At 40.1% G+C, this 20,099-nt stretch overlaps 1 pseudogene across 1 annotated transcript; it reads left to right on the top strand.

The window, feature by feature from the left end:
- Positions 1-12,920: 12,920 nt before the first annotated feature.
- LOC101020231 lies at positions 12,921-15,122 on the top strand (annotated as a pseudogene). The gene has a single exon (XR_642560.3). The product of XR_642560.3 is annotated as a pyruvate kinase PKM pseudogene (transcript).
- The last annotated feature ends 4,977 nt before the right edge of the window (positions 15,123-20,099 follow it).

Raw genomic sequence — 20,099 nt, 5'->3', positions numbered from 1 at the left:
AGAAGCGGATCGACTCAACATTGGACAAACATACCCATTTCTGCTGCCTTTGTTTCTCCTCTATGCCACAACAAGAAAAGTTATTCTACAATTTATGTAACTTATAAAATAGTAATTAAAGATTTTGGAATATGTGAAAAATTAAACCACCACAATCCCCCTACCTACCTACAGTACTATCATTTTAATGTTTTTCTTTTTCTCATTTTATATGCACATTTACACTAAATGTTTATGTGTACATATATATTTTAGCCTATAATATCTATTTTTATTGTATTATATGACTTTTGATTTAGTATGTATTTTATTTACTATGTAATACATGACATATAAATATATATTTTATGTTATATTATCACCTTACATTTATAGCTTTCTTCTGTAATGTTGATTAATTATTATCATGAGTAAATTATATTTAGAGAATATGCTACAACATATTCTCTAAATATTTATTGTTATTAAATAACAATAACAAGATTGTTATTAAATAACAACAACAAGATTTATTGTTATTAAAACAAGGAATCTGGACTAAAGTAGATCCGGGTAAGCTCACATCCAATTAAGAAAGCTCTCTGGACACATATATATTCCACCTTACTCCTGGAAGTGAATAGAGCTACTAAAATGTAACTTACATTCTTCAGTTTTCCATAATCTGTGTACCCCTGTTGCCAAAGATACACTACAGTAAGAAAGAAGATAATTTTATACCTGAAAGATTTTGGTCTGTACTGGTTTGTAAGGAATATTCTCAAAGACTAGCTTCAACTCTGTCTGCTGTTGTTCCTAATGAATATCCAAGTATCCAAGAGTCTAGGGTTCATTGAGACCATTCACCTGGTGAGATGTGTTTGCCCTAATGAAACACGACCCCTGGAGAATGTATACCTGTCTGCAGTCACGTTCCATTATGGTTTTGCTTTCAGTTAGCCAATCATATATATAATTCATAGTAAGGGTATCAAGGTCTGTTTTTCTCCACCAGCAAGCCATGGCAGTTTGGGAACCAGAGGCATTCAGAGTATCTGAAATCACTCCAAGCCCTAGGGTGGGTTGGACCCACCTGAGAGCCCTACAGGGCGAAGGCAGGCTGTTCTGTGTCTATTTTCTCCTTAAGCCTTTTCATACACACATCTTTGATGAGAGCACCTAAGTGTCATAAAATGCTGACTTTGGACCCGAAGACAAATTACCTTGAATGAAATGGGCTGGGACTTCCAATTAGCAGCAGAAATTCCAGGAATTTCCAGATTACTTGGCACCCATATTATCAACTACATATAGGGAGTTTGGACTTGAAAATTCAGTAGCATGGGGATGCATGGTGGTGAATTCCTATAATGTTATATTGCCTTGGCATTCATTTTGAATATAAGTTGGACTTTCTCATACAAGAAACAGGGCTTAGTCACCCTTGGCACAATTTCCAGTTCTCTATTTCATCCGAGTTCCTTAATGTGGTCAATCCAGATATCTGCCTTATACAATTGGCCCCTGTTGACCACCTTCCCTATGGGATAGCTAGATATCACCTATTGGCTTACCCCACTGACTCCTCCATCCCCCACAGACTGCACCAATATGCTGCAGCGACAACCTCTCGGTAACAGTGTGGCCACATAGAACTTGCAACAGCTTGCTGCTTTGAACTCTAAAATTAGAACTCCCATGGAAACCCACTTAGGTAATACCTTGGAGTTCAATAAAAGCTTTAGCACACAGGCCCCTCACTCTCTCTTTTGCTCTCCACTTTATGGTTCTGGTTGAGCATGTACGTCTAGAATGGCTCCCCCTACCCATTGGCCCTACAAGGAGTGCTGCCCTTTTCTCTTAATCTGTAAGTAATACACTCCTTCTACTATTATATGGTTTTAGTTGCATTGCCTCCTCTGCATCTCACTTGACTGACACACCTGAACCTAACTTCTTTCCAAGGTAAAGCTCTCCTAGACAATGGATATCTTGGTAGAAATAAACTGGACATAGGTCAGACAAGAGCCACAAGGGGGGCTGTTGGTATAAGCATGTTTCCTGTGAGTGGGACACCTGGTCATGGGTTGAACTCCTAGGCATTAGGCAACACTTAGGCATTAGGCCATCCACTAGGATAAAGAAGTCACTGTAGACATCCATGACCAAATCACTGGAGCCCTGTCAATGTAGGGTTAGAATTTATAGCCATTTTCCAGAGAGAAACCTCAAAAAAATTTTTTTTTTAAAATTGCAGTACTCACCCACAGCCTCCTGCTTTTAGAGAAGAGGGTGCCTGCAACTTTCCCACTAGCCTCTCACTCACTGTCATTTCCCATCTCCCCAGGAGGTAAAAACTTTAGCTCACCCCTGCTAAGGAAGGGCAGAAGTGAGAAGAAGCTAGGCAGATGGTTGGCACTGATTACTTCTCATATTTCATCCTAATTTACATTAGTGCTCAACATTGCATCACTGTCTCTGTGTATATAAATTTTTAGTAAAAAAATTTTCTCTTTAATTTTGAGCTTGAAATTTTGAACAATTTGATTGCTATTTGTTGGTCACATTAAGATTCTCTTAAAATATACACACATATTGTTATGTATGTAGCAGGCATATACTAATGTATGTTCTTGTAAAAATATGCCTATGGGTATTTAGTGCTGGAGACAATTACTGTATTTCATTTCAACTTCAGTCCACAGCATGGGACCTCTTCTGAAAGTACATGTACAAAAATGATCATGTTTAGTATAGCTCAGAGTATTATCTTCCCTTCTCATTCCTGGAGAATATTACATTTTTTCCTCCCTCCAGAATTTTGTAATTACTGTAGGGAAAAGAAAAATTAAATAATGCTAAATTTACCAAGTGCAGATCTTTCAACACTTCACAGGTAAAGTATCACAAAAACATTTTTTTCAAAATGGTTTTGTCACGGCTTTAATTAAAGAATTAGCTAAAGACTTGCTGCCTGAATATGAAATTATGCTATCTCACAAAATCTTTCCTCTGTGATTAAAATTTGTCATCTTCATGTTCTTTTTTGATTTCCTGCTATATAAAAGATATATTTAGGGCAGGGCACAGTGGATCATGCCTGTAATCCCAGCACTTTGGGAGGCCTAGGCAGGAGGATTACTTGAGCCCAGGAGTTTGAGACCAGCCTGGGCAGCACACAGAGACCCCATCTCTATGTGTGTGTGCATGTGTGTGTGTGTGTAGTGTATATATGTGTGTGTGTCACATATATATTAAAAAAAACATAAAAACTAATGTGAATTTCCTTTCCCTACCTGTACTGGAACAAGTTTAAAAGTCCAACACACATAGGGGAAACATTAAGAAATGTAAGTCATCGTCATCATCACGGTCATCTTCACCAAACACTCATTTGGCTGGTAGGAAACAGATTCAAATTGAGTTCTGTTTGACGTCTGAATTCAAGACATTCACATGTTGAGAGCTTAATCCTTTATCCTTTAATGCCTCATGTATTCTGTATAACCAAGAGAGATGATAGACTTCTATTTATTTGTGCCTTTTCTTTGGTTCTACATGGACACCTATTGGTCTTCTACATAAAACTGTATTTATCCCGAGCCAGTCTGGATAGGCTTGTGTTCCTGAATACTGAGAGTTCTTTGAGTAAATGCTGTCTCTAGATAATTTTATCCTATGTCATAGGTTTAAATCTTACCCAAATGCTGGTTATTTCTAAACTAACACATCCAGCTTTGACCTCCCCTCTGTGTGCAGATTCAGATACCTGACTGCCAAATTAATACCTCTCCTGGGATATCTGAGAAGCATTCTGAATTCAACCACTCCAAACAGAAACTTTGATTCCTCCCTGCCCCAAATATGATACTTCCTCTCACTTCCAATCTTAGTGGAAATATCATCTCTAACTATGCAGTGACGCAGGCCCTCAATTTAAAAATCGGCCTGGATTCCCTATTTCTAACACACTCCACGTCCATTCCATTGGCAAAGCCTGTCAACTTTTTCTTCACAACACATCCTAAATCGAGTCCTCACCTTTTTTGTAGCTACTACCCCAGGCCATGCTTCCATTATCTCTCTTCTAAATTACTGCAGTCACTTCTGACTGTTCCCTCTACTTCCATTACTATTTTTTTCACCACCTCAATCCCTGGCTATTTTCCAAACAAGAGCCAGAATGATTCTTTCAAAAACATAGATCAGATCACATCATTTCCGCTCAAATTCTATAACAGATTTTCATCACATGAAACAAATCCGTAAGTTTTCACCATTATCTCCCAGGCCACAGGGAATCTAGGCCCTGCTTATCTTTTGTGTCTGTTACTTACTACTTTTCCCTCTGCCACTCTATATCACTTTTGCACTATTTTTCTTGCCGTTTATTAAACCTCCCAGCTCTTGCGGCCTTAAGGCTTCTGCTTGGCTATTCCCTCTTGCCCCAGATATTGCTGTGGTTCTTTCATCATTTCTTTCACTTCTGAACCTTTTCTCCAACAATACTCTCTCTACACACACATTGTGTCATTCCATATTCAATCACACTTTATTTTTTCCACATAGCCCTTATCACAACCTAACACTATGTTATGCATTTGCTTCTTAACTTGCTTATTGTTTTCTTCATTAGAATGGACACTCCACAGGGGCAGAGATTTTGCCAATTTTGCTCATCCTTGTATTAAAAACATTTTTTAAAGTGCCTGGCACACAGTAGGTTCTAAAAATAAGTGTTGAATTTTAACATTATGCCTTTAATATTTTTTCTAAAATAGGCTTTTATGCTCTGTATTCTTAGATTATGCTGAACACAATTGTCTTTAAGATTTGCAGCATTTGTTAGAAATGCTACTTGTGGTGCTCTGTTAGAAAGTACAGATCTAAGGCTGGGCACGGTGGCCCACGCCTGTAATCCCAGAACTTTGGAAGATCGAGTCGGCGGGATCATGAGGTCAGGAATTTGAGACCAGCCTGGGCAGCATGGTGAAACCCCACCTCTACTAAAAATACAAAAATCAGCTGGATACGGTGGCACATGCCTGTAATCCCAGCTACTCAGGAGGCTGAGGCAGGAGAATTGCTTAGCCCCAGGAGGTGGAGGTTGTAGTGAGCCAAGATCGTGCCACTGCACTCCAGCCTGGGTGACAGAGCGAGACTCTGTCAAAAAAAAAAAAAAAAAGAAAGAAGGAAAGAAAGAAAGAGGGAAGAAAGGAAAAGAAAGAAAGAAAGAAAGAAGGAAGGAAGGAAGGAAGGAAGGAAGGAAGGAAGGAAGGAAAGAAAAGAAAAGAAAAGAAAAGAAAAGAAAAGAAAAGAAAAGAAAAGAAAAGAAAGAGAAAGAAAGAACAGATATAAGAATGGTACAATAAAAGTATGGGAGGCTGCAGTTGAATATGGCTTTAGTTCTCATTTTGAACATCAGTGTAACAGCCACGGTAGATTAATGGCTTCCCTACTTTTTTTTTTTTTTTTAAACAGTATTACTGATTACATTACGCATATTTTTCTTTCATATCTCTTACATCTTATTCCATGAAATAAGTACATTTTTTTCTGCCTTTTCTTCCTGCTGAATGTTTATTCACACTTCAAAATGCAGGGAAGATGTTAGCTTCATCAACAATCACTGTTACAACTTTTTCTTCCTCTTCCAATATATAGCTAATTATATACAATCTTACTATAGAATTTATTATGTTATTGCAATCTGATTATTAAATAAACTAGATTTCGTGAGATGAAAGCAGAAAACATAGCTACTCACTTTATCCACTAACTTTCAAATTCCCACACCCAGAGGTTAGTTTCAGAAGATCATAGAATTTGCCATTGTGTTCAGGTACTGAGGATCTCACCTTCAAGTAAAAAAAAAGGATTATCTGACACTGTTTTAAAACTATATTTGGAAATACCAAGAATTTAATAGCCAAGATAACTTTGAAAAAGAACAAAGTTTGAGGATTTACATGATTAAATATCAAAACTTACTATAAAGCTAAAGTAAATCAAACAGTAAAGTATTAGAACAAGCATGGACACATAGAATAATAAAACAGAAAATAGATCAGAAACAGACATTTCTATGTATAGTCTCCTGATTTTTGACAAAAGTCCTACTACAATTTAATGTGTAGAATGGCCTTTTCAATAAAAGTTGCTTCATCAACTGGATATCTATGAGGAAAAATTTATTTTTACCCCTCCTCCTACCCCATAAAAAAGCAAGTTTGTGATTTGCAAAAATCACATCAACTATATCTGAGACCTTGGTGAGAAATGTAAAATAATGTAGCCTCTTAAAAGAGAACATAGGACATTATTTTTGTAACGTTGGGATAGGCAACGATTTTCCAAACTGCACACAACTATAACTAACTGTAATTGATAAATTAAATTTTCATAAAATTAATTTCTGCTTATCAAAACACAGCATTTAGAGAGTGAAAAGCTCAGCCACACACTGGGGAAAATTTATATATAAAACTAAGGATTTGTATCCTGAATATATAAAAAGAAGCTACTCAATAAAAATGGTCAAAGTGGTCAAAAGACTAGAACAGGAACTTCACACACACAGGCAAACACACACACACACACACACACACACACACAGAGTCAATACGACATCATTACTTATTGGGGAAACGCAATGAGACACCACTACACAATGACTCAAACTTAAAAGACTATTCAATGTAAAATTTAATAAGTGAGGAAATGGAGCAACTAGAACTCTCGTACACTGCTGACTACAGTATAAAATTTTACATACACTTAGGAAACTTGTTTAGCAGGATCTACTTGTTTCAGTGTTCACTGGTGGTCAGGTTGTGCTGCAGGATAGACTATCACATGAATGTGATCAAATGTGGTCAAGGTTAACAGGCAAAGAAGTGCCACCCAGCGGCGAGACCAGTGCATGATTTGAGGTCACTGAGAGCAGACAAGCTGCTTAGCAGGCTCAAATGATACAGTGTTTACTTACACCAAAATGAGAGAGAGAGTGTTTACAAGATCCAGTCCCTTGAAATGTGCCAGTCCCCCATAGACAGCAGATCCACTCCAAAGCCAAGGAGGGCAGTATGGCTGCAGGCATCCCACTTTATGCTGCAGTAGAAGACCTCCCCCCAACACCCACCCTTCCCATTCCCTCCCCCAACTGTGGGATCTGAAATACGAAAAGCTGGGGACAACCAATGATACATTCACTTAATCAGAACAAAGGAGTGCACACACTGAGTTGGAGGCAGGGAAAGATAGACCCACACAAGGTGACAAGCCCAGTTCAAGGTGCAAGGACTCTATCTCTTGATAAGGAAGTGTTCCAGGCCCAAGCCCATTCTTATGTAGCTGAGTGGGGGTGAGTTTGAGACTGCCTTTCCCTATATTACCAGTGTTTAATGTGGTCTTCTGTGACCCAGCAAGTCCGCTCTTATGCACTTTACCTGTGAGAAACACATGTACAAATATGTTCATAGTAGTTTAACCCCTAATAGTCAAAGCCTGAAAACAAACCTTCCATCACTAGTGGAATGGATAAACCAGTGGTGATACATTCCCACCACGGGAATCTATACAGCAGTAAAAACACACTACTGACCACCCAACCCTCAGTGTGACACCCACAGACATAATGTAGGGGGAAAGAAGCCAGACACAAAAGATTTCGTAATGGATAATTCCGTTTATGGAGAGTTCAAGAAGAGTTAGCCATCTAAAGTGATAGAAGTCAGGATATTGTTTGTTTCCTGAGAAGTTCTGGCTAGGGTTTACATGGGTAGAGATAAGAAAAAAGTCATCCAGCTGTACATTTAGAATTATTGACTTATGCATTGCATGTTTGCAAAAAAGAAAAAAGTGCAGCCTAGTCTAAAATAACTTCATTTCCAGCTCCCCGTCCCACTCCCAGGCTTGATGTGAGGTTCTCCAGGCTTGCAGAGGGGTAGGGAGGAGCACGTGCACTTTTCTTCTTTCTTCCTTTATTCCAGCCTTACCTGCTTTCTAGCTGACCTTCAGGTCAGGCACAGCAGTGAAAGAGGATTTGAAGAAAAGGCCAGATGTTTCTGGACTGGGGCTTGTGTGACAAATTCCGAAATTCTGCCCCTTTAATCCTTGAGTGGTGACTGTGTACTGGACAGCCTCCCACGGCACTGAGCCTTTGCAGGAGCAGAGCTCTCCAGGGCGGACTCTTCCCGGCAGTGTGGTGCCCCTTCCAGGCGTCTCTCAGTCACCTTACCCTGAGCCAGCTCTCTGGGGCCAAGTCTCTTAAGATGACTACAGTTCTGCTACCTCCCATGCACTAAACTCTTCCTACACAAAAATCCCGCTACATCTGTCTCTATAGAATTACGAACTCTTCTTATCATGTCGTTCTGCCTGCGCTCCATCACACAAAACACTTCAGCTTCTTTCACAGAGAGGACTCCTGTCAACAAGAGTCACGCCCTGTTCCTGACTCCTCAACTCCAGGGCTTCTGGTTTTGTTTTGTTTTGTTTTTGAGACAAAGTCTTGCTCTGTCGCCCAGGCTGGAGTGCAGTGGCTGGAGCTCAGCTCACTGCAAGCTCCGCCTCCCGGGTTCACGCCATTCTCCTGCCTCAGCCTCCCAAGTAGCTGGGAATACAGGCGCCCACCACCATGCCCAGCTTATTTTTTTACTTTTTGTATTTTTAGTAGAGCCGGGTTTTCACCGTGTTAGCCAGGATGGTCTCGATCTCCTGACCTTGTGATCCACCCACCTCGGCCTCCCAGTGCTGGGATTACAGGCATGAGCCACCCCGCGGCCTCCGCTTCTGTTCATTAAGCCATTCTTTGGATGCACTTTCACTCTTCTTGAGGTGATGAAGGAGCAAGGTCCAAGGAAAGGGGAAGAGCACAATTTGCCCACAATTCTCTTCAAGGAAAACTCCACCAATTTCATTTTCTCAATATCCTGGCCTCCTCTTTGCAGATGCTCTTGTTTGGAGGTGGCTATAGGCTAAGGTTTGCAGAATCAGCTCCGAGACCACCCTGACTGGGAAGTCAGATGAGATGGTCTGTCCTCTTCAACTAATGCCCATTGTCGTTACTGTGGAGTATCAAAAGAATAACGGACATCACTGGAGAAAATGCACTTAACATCCTGTTATAAAACAAAAAACGTATTTTTAATTATTTTTTCACATGACTACTTTTCTCTCCACCCCCTACTTTATTCACACATGGAGAACAGACTGAGATGCATGTATTTGTATCCTACATGCTTAGTATCTGATATGGACTGATTGCTCGAAAACAATTCTTGAGAGTTTATATTCATTTAGGAACAACACACCAGTCTTCTAAACTTATTCTAATTTAGACATGTATAAAAGTACAACAGCAATGCATCTGTATCTGTCAGAATAAGCTAGCTTATGCTACAATTGTATATGAAACAATAGCCTCAGTGACTTAAAACACAAAAGCCTCATTTCTCATGCATGCTACATGTGCATTGCAATGGAGTTTTGTGCATCATAATGACTCAGGGATCCAGGCTGACTGAGGGTCCATCTCCACCCGTTTCTATGACCACAAACACAGGTGGAAAGGGAGGGAAATGTGAAGGACATGCTGGTTTCACAAGATTTTGCTCAGGAGACACATGTCAATTTCCCTCACAGTTCATTGATCAAAGCAAGTTGAAAGGAGAAGATAGATATGCATGAGGTAGAGAACTCTAATCCTTTCCTAAAGAGATAATGAATATTGCTCCCAAATATTTTCCCCAAAGCTAGAAGAAAAGGCTTCAAATTCAATAAATCAAGCTGAAAGCCTATACTCTTAATCCTATCAATCTATCTGAAACATACTGTGTAATTACTATACATAACTATATATGCTGTCTCTGAACACATGCAAACTGCAAACATATACATACTCACACAAATACATAAATAGATGTATATTCCTTTTTAGAGTATTACAAAATGTAAAACCTTTTCTAGATTTCTGTCCACATCTAGACCCCCTTTTGTCTTAATATTACAAACTTGGTGCTCGTTCTTTCAATCTGCACATTTTCATAATAAAGATATTAATAAAAATATATTGTGCTTCATATTTAAATAAAATATTTTGTCACTTGCTTCTTTTACTCCACATTACATTTTTAAATTAACTACAGATCTTGTTAATTCTTCTTAAGTTTAATTGATATTATTTTATAGTCACACTGCAAAGACACTGGATCATATACTTGATTTATCAAGAGTCCATGAGTCAAAGACTTTTTTATTCTGCTTTAAGGTTTCTTTTCTTAAAAAAAAATTAGGAAATCTCAGGCCGGGCGCGGTGGCTCAAGCCTGTAATCCCAGCACTTTGGGAGGCTGAGACGGGCGGATCACGAGGTCAGGAGATCGAGACCATCCTGGCGAACATGGTGAAACCCTGTCTCTACTAAAAAATACAAAAAACTAGCCGGGTGAGGTGGCGGGCGCCTGTAGTCCCAGCTACTCGGGAGGCTGAGGCAGGAGAATGGCGTAAACCTGGGAGGCGGAGCTTGCAGTGAGCTGAGATCCGGCCACTGCACTCCAGCCTGGGTGACAGAGCGAGACTCCAACAAAAAAAAAATTAGGAAATCTCGACAAATGCCAAAGCAAATGTGTTCTGTGGCTTTTTTCAGTTTTGTCAATGATGTAATCGGGAAGAGAGACTTTCAGTCAGAGCAGGAGGGCACCACGTTAAGTTACAAAGTTGATGCACAATTATTTATTCTAATCCTGAAAAAAGTTGAAAAGCTCTGCATATCACAAAAATCCCAGCAACTAGAAGATACCACATATTACAATATGTCCCAATACATGGCTTCAAAGACTAGAAACCAGTGTACTCATAAGTTAGATATCTTCTGGATGTTCTAGATGATATAACTAGCTGCTATGGTTTGGATATCTGTCCTTTGCCTCATATTTCATTTGGATCCCCAGTGTTGGAGGTGGGGTCTATTGAGAAGTGTTTGGGTCATAGGAGCAGATCTCTCATGAATAGACCAATGCCCTCCCTCAGTGTGAATGAGTTCCCACTCTTAATTTCTGCAAGAGCTGGTTGTTGAAAGAACCGGGCACCTCCCCCTCGCCCTCTTGCCTCCTCTCTCGTCAGGTAATCTCTGCACTGGCTGATGCCTTTCGCCATGAGTGGAAGCAGCCTAAGGCCCTCACCAGATGCAGATGCCCTATCTTGAACTTTCCCACCATAAGAAGAGTGAACCAAATAGGTCTTTTTTCCTTATAAATTACCCAGCCTCAGGTATTCTTTTGTATCAGTATTAAACGGACTAAGGAAATAGCGATGCCAATTCTGTAAACAAGAATATCAAGGGTTCAAAAATATAATTATCTTTTTCATTACTTCAACACAACTTTGAGTCTGAAATAGTCACTAGTACTTGCAACAAAGCACTAGTACAAAGCATTTCTGTTTGAAATATATTATCAAAATAAACTTTCAAAGGCGCAGTCAAAAATGAACGCCTATAATCATACAATAAAATTTTGGGAGACTACTGTAACTATTTTAAGATTTATGTTTTCCTTTTAAATTCAGAAGTAAAAGTTTTCTTCCTTAAGCAGAAACATTTGGTTTTAGGAAACATATTGAGATTTGACCCCTTTAAGTTTCCTATTTTTATAATCTGATTTTAATTTGTTGCTGTCACACATGTTAAACGATATATTTTATGCTGGAGTCAAAATTAGTCAGATTTCTCTGAATCCAAAGGTTTTAAGAGAATTTCCAAAGGTTTTAATTTCCAAAGGCTTCCAAAGGTTTTAAGAGATTTTGTAATTAGACAGGGGCTATAGAATGTTGTAATTTACTCTTATAGGTAGATCAGTGATTATTACATTTCATAATATGTATTAAGAAAACAATCAGTTTAATTAACACAAACATATACATTTCTTGGAAATACTGATTTTTTTCTCAGCTAAACAATTTGGTAAGGGATCTTCTTTCTTGTTAAGAAGAAAATGTACAGAGGGAAATTCTACTTTCAGTAATTTCTACCTCTTTCATCTAGTCTTGTATTAAACACTGACGAAAGTTCAGAGACGATGTATGCATAGGCCCTGATTGCATGTACTCCTTTTGTAATTGGTTATAAATTTGATTTTCATGTGACTAGCTGAGAAAATGATCTATTTATGGACAAGATTTTAACAGCTGTGAATAGTACTTCATCAAATCTAAGACACCGTCAAATTACCACTCTTCCTTCTTTTATCCTCCTCCTTCCATTTTTTTTTCTTAGAGAAGTAACAGCACGTTTATGAAAAGCTTTTGTTTTCTTCCAATATTGCATAATATTGGCTGGGTCAAGTTATATGTTCTTTGTTATTTTTACATTCACATTTTAAATGTTTATTTTTATATTGTTTTACATCAAGAATGAATTTAATATTTAATCAAACACTATTTGGCCTCTATTCATAGCGTCAATTTTTTTCATCTGATTTACTGATATGATGAAAAATACTAGTGACAATATTGGAGTATTCTTTAAGTTCTCAGTAACTCTGCCTGACTTTAATTTTTATACTCTTTTTTAAATTTACTAGAATTAGTTTTAATAGTTACAGGTTTTCATTTTGTTTTCAATCCTTGTTGCTGACACTTTTTGTTAACATGAACTTCTCAAACGGAATTTTTAAGCTGTTTTTAATATTTTTATTTATTTGCTTTTTATATCCTGGAAGAGTTTAAATAGCCTAGATATATTTGCTTCTTGAGGCATTCTGGGTCTTGTGCAAGCTCAGAGAAATAAATTTTATGTCTTTTCATCAAATAATAGAGACATTTAAAGTTATATTGTTCTGAATAAAATTTGGCTATGGCACAGCAGCTGCACGTCCCTGGGATCCACATCCTCTTCCGGTTTGCAGTAGCCGGGTGAGTCGGCGCCGGAGGACCTCAGCAGCCATGTCGAAGCCCCCATAGTGGCTTGAGACTGCCTTCGTCAGACCCAGCAGCTGCATGCAGCCATGGCTGACACATTCCTGGAGCACATGTGCCACCTGGACATTGACTCACCACCCACCACAGCCCGGAACACTGGCATCATCTGTACCATTGGCCCAGCTTCCCGATTAGTGGAGACGTTGAAGGAGATGATTAAGTCTGGAATGAATGTGGCTCGTCTGAACTTCTCTCATGGAACTCATGAGTACCAGGCGGAGACCATCAAGAATGTGCGCACAGCCACGGAAGGCTTTGCTTCTGACCCCATCCTCTACAGGCCCGTTGCTGTGGCTCTGGACACTAAAGGACCTGAGATCCGAACTGGGCTCATCAAGGGCAGCGGCACTGCAGAGGTGGAGCTGAAGAAGGGAGCCACTCTCAAAATTAGGCTGGATAACGCCTACATGGAAAAGTGTGGCTGGACTACAAGAACATCTGCAAAGTGGTGGAAGTGGGCAGCAAGATCTACGTGGATGATGGACTTATTTCTCTTCAGGTGAAGCAGAAAGGTGCTGACTTCCTGGTGACGGAGGTGGAAAATGGTGGCTCCTTGGGCAGCAAGAAGGGTGTGAACCTTCCTGGGGCTGCTGTAGACTTGCCTGCTGTGTCGGAAAAGGACATCCAGGATCTGAAGTTTGGGGTCGAGCAGGATGTCGATATGGTGTTTGCGTCGTTCATCCTCAAGGCAGCTATGTCCATGAAGTTAGGAAGGTCCTGGGAGAGAAGGGAAAGAACATCAAGATAATCAGCAAAATCGAGAATCATGAGGGGGTTCGGAGGTTTGATGAAATCCTGGAGGCCAGTGATGGGATCATGGTGGCTCGTGGTGATCTAGGCATTGAGATTCCTGCGGAGAAGGTCTTCCTTGCTCAGAAGATGATGATTGAGCGGTGCAACCGAGCTGGGAAGCCTGTCATCTGTGCTACTCAGATGCTGGAGAGCATGATCAAGAAGCCCCGCCCCACCTGGGCTGAAGGCAGTGATGTGGTCAATGCAATTCTGGATGGAGCCGACTGCATCATGCTGTCTGGAGAAACAGCCAAAGGGGACTATCCTCGGGAGGCTGTGCGCATGCAGCACCTGATTGCCCGTGAAGCAGAGGCCGCCATCTACCACTTGCAATTATTTGAGGAACTCCGCCGCCTGGCGCCTATTACCAGCGACCCCACAGAAGCCACCGCCGTGGGTGCTGTGGAGGCCTCCTTCAAGTGCTGCAGTGGGGCCATAATCGTCCCCACCAAGTCTGGCAGGTCTGCTCATCAGGTGGCCAGATACCGCCCACATGCCCCCATCATTGCTGTGACCCGGAATCCCCAGACAGTTCGTCAGGCCCACCTGTACTGTGGCATCTTCCCTGTGCTGTGCAAGGACCCAGTCCAGAAGGCCTGGGCTGAGGACGTGGACCTCCAGGTGAACTTTGCCATGAATGTTGGCAAGGCCCGAGGCTTCTTCAAGAAGGGAGATGTGGTCATCGTGCTGACCGGATGGCGCCCTGGCTCCGGCTTCACCAACACCATGCGTGTTGTTCCTGTGCCGTGATGAACCTGAGAGCCCTTCCTCCAGCCCCTGTCCCACTCCCTTCCCCCAACCCATCCATTAGGCCAGCAACGCTTGCAGAACTCACTCTGGGCTGTAATGTGGCACTGGCGGGCTGGGACACCAGGGAAGAAGATTAGTGCCTCGCTGAAACATGGCTGTGTTTGCAGCCTGCTCTAGTGGGACAGCCCAGAGCCTGGCTGCCCATCATGTGGCCCCACCCAATCAAGGGAAGAAGGAGGAATGCTGGACTGGAGGCCCCTGGAGCCAGATGGCAAGAGGGTGACAGCTTCCTTTCCTGTGTATACTCTGTCCAGTTCCTTGAGAAAAAATGGATGCCCAGAGGACTCCCAACCCTGGCCTGGGGTCAGGAAACAGCTAGAGAGTTAGGGGCCTTAGGGCACAGGGCTGTTGTTCCCTTGAAGCTGACTCTGGCCCTGGCCCTTACTTGCTTCCCCAGCCCCCTGGGCCTCCCTAGTTCGCACCTGTCCACGCCCTCCACTCAGCTGTCCTGCAGCAAACACTCCACCCTCCACCTTCCATTTTCCCCCACTACTGCAGACTACTGCAGCGCCTCCAGGCCTGTTGCTACAGAGCCTACCTGTATGTCAATAAACAACAGCTGAAGAAAAAAAAAAAAAGGCTATTTACAAGTTTTGGAAAAAATGATTCTTTGACTGTTTCATTTTTAGAGTAATATGCCATTGCAGCTCTTATTTCTTACTTGATGTGTTGAAATTTTTAAAAATATTTTACTCAAATATTTTGGAGCTAAAATATTCTTGATTTTTTATTTTTCTATTTTTGTTATCTCTCAATTTATTCCGATGTGGCCTTGGGACATTGGCACTAAAATTTCATGACCGATTTTTCTGTATGGTTTAGTATGTCAATTTGTATAAAAGCTCCATTAGAAAAGAATATTTGTACATCTTTTCTAAGATTTCACATAAGATGCATGTTACTGATTTCTGGATGGTTAAATATGCTATATCCATGTTTTCCTTTTGGTTTAAACTGTTTGGCAAAATGACTTAAGAATGTGTGTTAAAATAATTTCCTAAAATTTCATTTTATTTTACGTATTGCAATGTTATGTTATTATATGGTTAAGGGTTTACAAACAATACAATTATCCATGGAAAACTTCATATCAACTTTATTGTTTGGCCTTAAGTTCTCTTCATCATACATTAATATCATTGTTCCTTTGCTCTATTAATGCATGTAGGTGTCCATGCCTCCTCCTCCACACCAGCCCATAAAATCAGAGGATCAATTAATTGCTTTAAATAATATGTAAAATGAAACACTTGCATGGATGTCCGTAAGATATTTTCCTCACTACAGGCACAGCTTTACTATAATAATGAGATGTTTGATTGTGAATAAAGAATCAGATAAAAGGAGGTAATTGGATGAGAAGACACTTAACAGTATTTTGTTAAGAGAGGCAACATAAGTTTTATATCGAATGAGTAAAAAAGAAAGAATATTTAATGTTCTAGGCTTTATAGTCTGAAGTTCTCTTTTTTAATACTTTGCATTTAATTTTCTCTTTTGTGTTAAAGATTTGAGTCATATCAATAACATGCTATAAGTTTCTGACCCCGAAACAAAACAGACACTTGAGATGGGCTGCAAACCTTATTCTTTTTTTTTTTTTTTAATTTATTTATTATTATTATACTTTGTTGTAGGGTACATGTGCATAACATGCAGGTTTTGTTACATATGTATACTTGTGCTGTTAGTCTGCTGCACTATATCAACTCGTCATTTACACTCAGGTATACCCCACGGCAATCCTCCCTCCCTCCCTCCCCATGATAGGCCCCGTGTGTGATGTTCCCCTTCCTGAGTCCGCTGATCTCGTTGTTCAGTTCCCACCTGCGAGTGAGAACATGTGGTGTTTGGTTTCTGTTCTTCTTGTGATAGTTTGCTGAGAGTGATGGTTTCAGCTGCATCCATGTCCCTACAGCGACGCAACTCATCCTTTTTTATGGCTCAATAGTATTCCATGGTGTATATGTGCCACATTTTCTTTAATCCAATCTGGTCACCGGGATGGACACATTTGGTTGATTCCAAGTCTTATTAGAATAGTGCTGCAATAATAAACATACGCAGTATGTGTCTTTATAGCAGCATAATTTATAATCCTTTTGCATATCCTGTAATGGGATGGGTCATATGGTACTTCTAGTCTTGTGATCCTTGAGGAATCGCCATACTGTTTTCCATAATGGTTGAACTACTACAATCCCACCAACAGTGTAAAAGTGTTCCTATTTCTCCACATCCTTCCAGCACCTGTTGTTTCCTGACTTTTTAATGATCGCCATTCTAACTGGTGTGTGAGATAAAACTTCATTGTGGTTTTGATTTGCATTTCTCTGAGGCCAGTGATGATGAGTATTTTTTCATATGTCTGTTGGCTGTATGAATGTCCCTCTTTTGAGAAAATGTCTGTTCTCATATCCTTTGCCCACTTTTTGATGGGGTTGTTTGTTTTTCTTGTAAATTTGTTGGAGTTCTTTGCAGGTTCTGGATATTAGCCCTTTGTCAGATGAGAGTAGATTGCAAAAATTTTCTCTCCCATTCTGTAGGTTACCTGTTCACTCTTGATGGTAGTTTCTTTTGCTGTGCAGGTTTTTAGTTTTAATTGTATCCCATTTGTCAATTTTGCTTTTGCTGCCGTTGCTTTTTGGTGTTTTAGACATGAAGTTCTTTTGCCCATGCTCTATGTCCTGAATGGTACTACCTAGGTTTTCCTCTAGATTTTTATGGTATTAGGTCTTAACATTTAAGTCTCTAACTATCTTGAATTAATTTTCGTATAAGGAGCAAGGAAAGGATCCAGTTTCAGCTTTCTACTGATGCATAGCCAATTTTCCCAGCACCATTATTAAATAGGGAATCCTTTTCCCCATTTTTCTCAGGTTTGTCAAAGATCAGATGGCTGTAGATGTGTGGTATTATTTCTGAGGACTCTGTTCTGTTCCATTTGTCTATATCTCTGTTTTGGTACCAGTACCATGCTGTTTTGTTACTGTAGCTCTTGTGGTATAGTTTGAAGTCAGGTAGCTGATGCCCAGCTTGTTCTCCTTTGACTTAGGATTGTCTTGGAGATGCGGGCTCTTTTTAGTTCCATATGAACTTTAAAGCAGTTTTTTTCCAATTCTGTGAAGAAACTCATTGTAGCTTGATGGGGATGGCATTGAATCTATAAATTACCTTAAAGGTATGGCCATTTTCACGATATTGATTCTTCCTATCCATGAGCATGGTATGTTCTTCCATTTGTGTCCTCTTTTTATTTCACTGAGCAGTGGTTTGTAGTTCTCTCTGAAGAGGTCCTTACATCCTTTGTAAGTTGATTCAGGTATTTGGTTCTCGAAGCAATGAATAAAGTTCATTCAAGGATTTGGCTCTGTGTTTGTCTGTTATTGGTGTATAAGAATACTTGTGATTTTTGCACACACTCTTTGTATCCTGAGACTTTGCTGCTGAAGCTGTTTATCAGCTTAAGGAGATTTCCGGGCCGAGACAATGGGGTTTTCAAATGGAGCATACAACCTGTCATCTGCAAACAGGGACAATTTGACTCTTTCTTTTCCTAACTGAATACCCTGTTTTCTTTCTCTTGCCTAATTGCCCTAGCCAGAACTTCCACCACTATGTTGAATAGGGAGTGGTGAGAGAGGGCATCCCTGTTCCAGCCAGTTTTCAAAGGGAATTTTTCCAGTTTTGCCCATCTGCATGATATTGGCTGTGGGTTTGTCATAAATAGCTCTTATTATTTTGAGGTAATGTTCCATCAATACCGAATTACGAGCGTTTTTAGTAATGAAGGGCTGTTGAATTGTGTCAAAAGCCTTTTCTGCATCTATTGAGATAATCATGTGGTTCTTGTCTTTGGTTCTGTTTATATGCTGGATTATGTTTATTGATTGCTGAATGTTGAACTGGTAGCCTTGCATCCCAGGGATGTAGTCACTGAACGCATGGCGTTTCGGGATGCATGTTGAACCCGTCACAGTATTTCTATTGAGGATTTTGCATCGATGTTCATCAGGGATATTGGTCTAAAATTCTCTTTTTTGTTGTGTTCCTGCCAGGCTTTGGTATCGATGATGTTGGCCTCTACAAATGAGTTAGGAGGATTCTTTTCATTGATTGGAATAGTTTCAGTAGAAGGAATGGTACCAACTCTCCTTATACCTCTGGTAGAATTCAGCTGTGAATCCATCTGGTCCTGGACTTTTTTGTTGGTAGGCTATTAATTATTGCCTCAATTTCAGAGCCTACTATTGGTCTATATTCAGGGATTCAACTTCTTCCTGGTTTAAGTCTTGGAAGAGTGTAAGTGTCCAGGAAATTATCCATTTCTTCTTAGGTTTTCCAGTTTATTTCAGTAGAGGTGTTTATAGTATTTCTGATGGTAGTTTGTATTTCCTCTGTGGGGCCTATGGTGATATCCCCTTTATCATTTTAATTGCTACCGCATTTTGATTCTTCTCTCTTTCTTCTTTTATTAGTCTTGCTAGTGGTCTGTCAATTTTGTTGATCTTTTCAAAACCAACTCCTGGATTCATTGGATTTTTGGAGGGTTTTTTGTGTCTCTATCTCCTTTCAGTTCTGCCTGATCTTAGTTATTTCTTGCCTTCTGCTAGCTTTGGAATGTGTTTGTTCTTCTAGTTCTTTTTTAATTGCGAGATGTTAGAGTGTCAATTTTGTGATCTTTCCTGCTTTGTGGGCATTTAGTGCTATAAATTTCCCTCTGCACACTGCTTTTGAATGTGTCCCAGAGATTCTGGTATGTTGTATCTTTGTTCTCATATTGGTTTCAAAGAACATCTTTATTTCGCCTTCATTTCGTTATGTACCCAGTAGTCATTCAGAGCAGGTTGTTCAGTTTCCACATGTAGCTGAGCGGTTTTGATTTCGAGTTTCTTAGTCCTGAGTTCTAGTTTGATTGCACTGTGGTCTGAGAGACAGTTTGTTATAATTTCTGTTCTTGTACATTTGCTGAGGAGTGCTTTACTCCAATTATATGGTCAATTTGGAGGCATGATGTGGTGCTGAGAAGAATGTATATTCTGTTGATTTGGGGTGAGAGTTCTATAGATGTTCAGGGTCTGTTTGCTGCAGAGATGAGTTCAATTCCTGGACATCCTTGTTAACTTTCTGTCTCGTTGATCTGTTCAATATTGACAGTGGAGTGTTGAAGTCTCCCATTATTATTGTATGGGAGTCTAAGTCTCCTTTGTAAGTCTCATGACCTTGTTTTTATGAATCTGGGTGCCCTGTATTGGGCATATATATTTAGGATAGTTAGCTCTTCCTGTTGAATTGATCCCTTTACCATTATGTAATGGCCTTTCTTTTGTCTCTTTTGATCTTTGATGGTTTAAGTCTATTTTATCAGAGACTAGGATTGCAACTCTGCTTTTTTGTTCTCCATTTGCTTGGTGAAATCTTCTCCATCCCTTTATTATTTTGAGCCTATGTATGTCTCTGTAGAGATGGGTTCCTGAATACAGCAGACTGATGGGTCTTGACTTTTATCCAGCCTGTCAGTCTGTGTCTTTTCATTGGAGCA

The sequence above is a fragment of the Papio anubis genome, unplaced genomic scaffold, assembly GCF_008728515.1.
Source record: "Papio anubis isolate 15944 unplaced genomic scaffold, Panubis1.0 scaffold133, whole genome shotgun sequence".
NCBI classification, from domain to species: Eukaryota; Metazoa; Chordata; class Mammalia; order Primates; family Cercopithecidae; genus Papio; species Papio anubis.
Note: the sequence above shows the minus strand (reverse complement) of the source record. Positions and strands in the feature narration are given on the sequence as shown.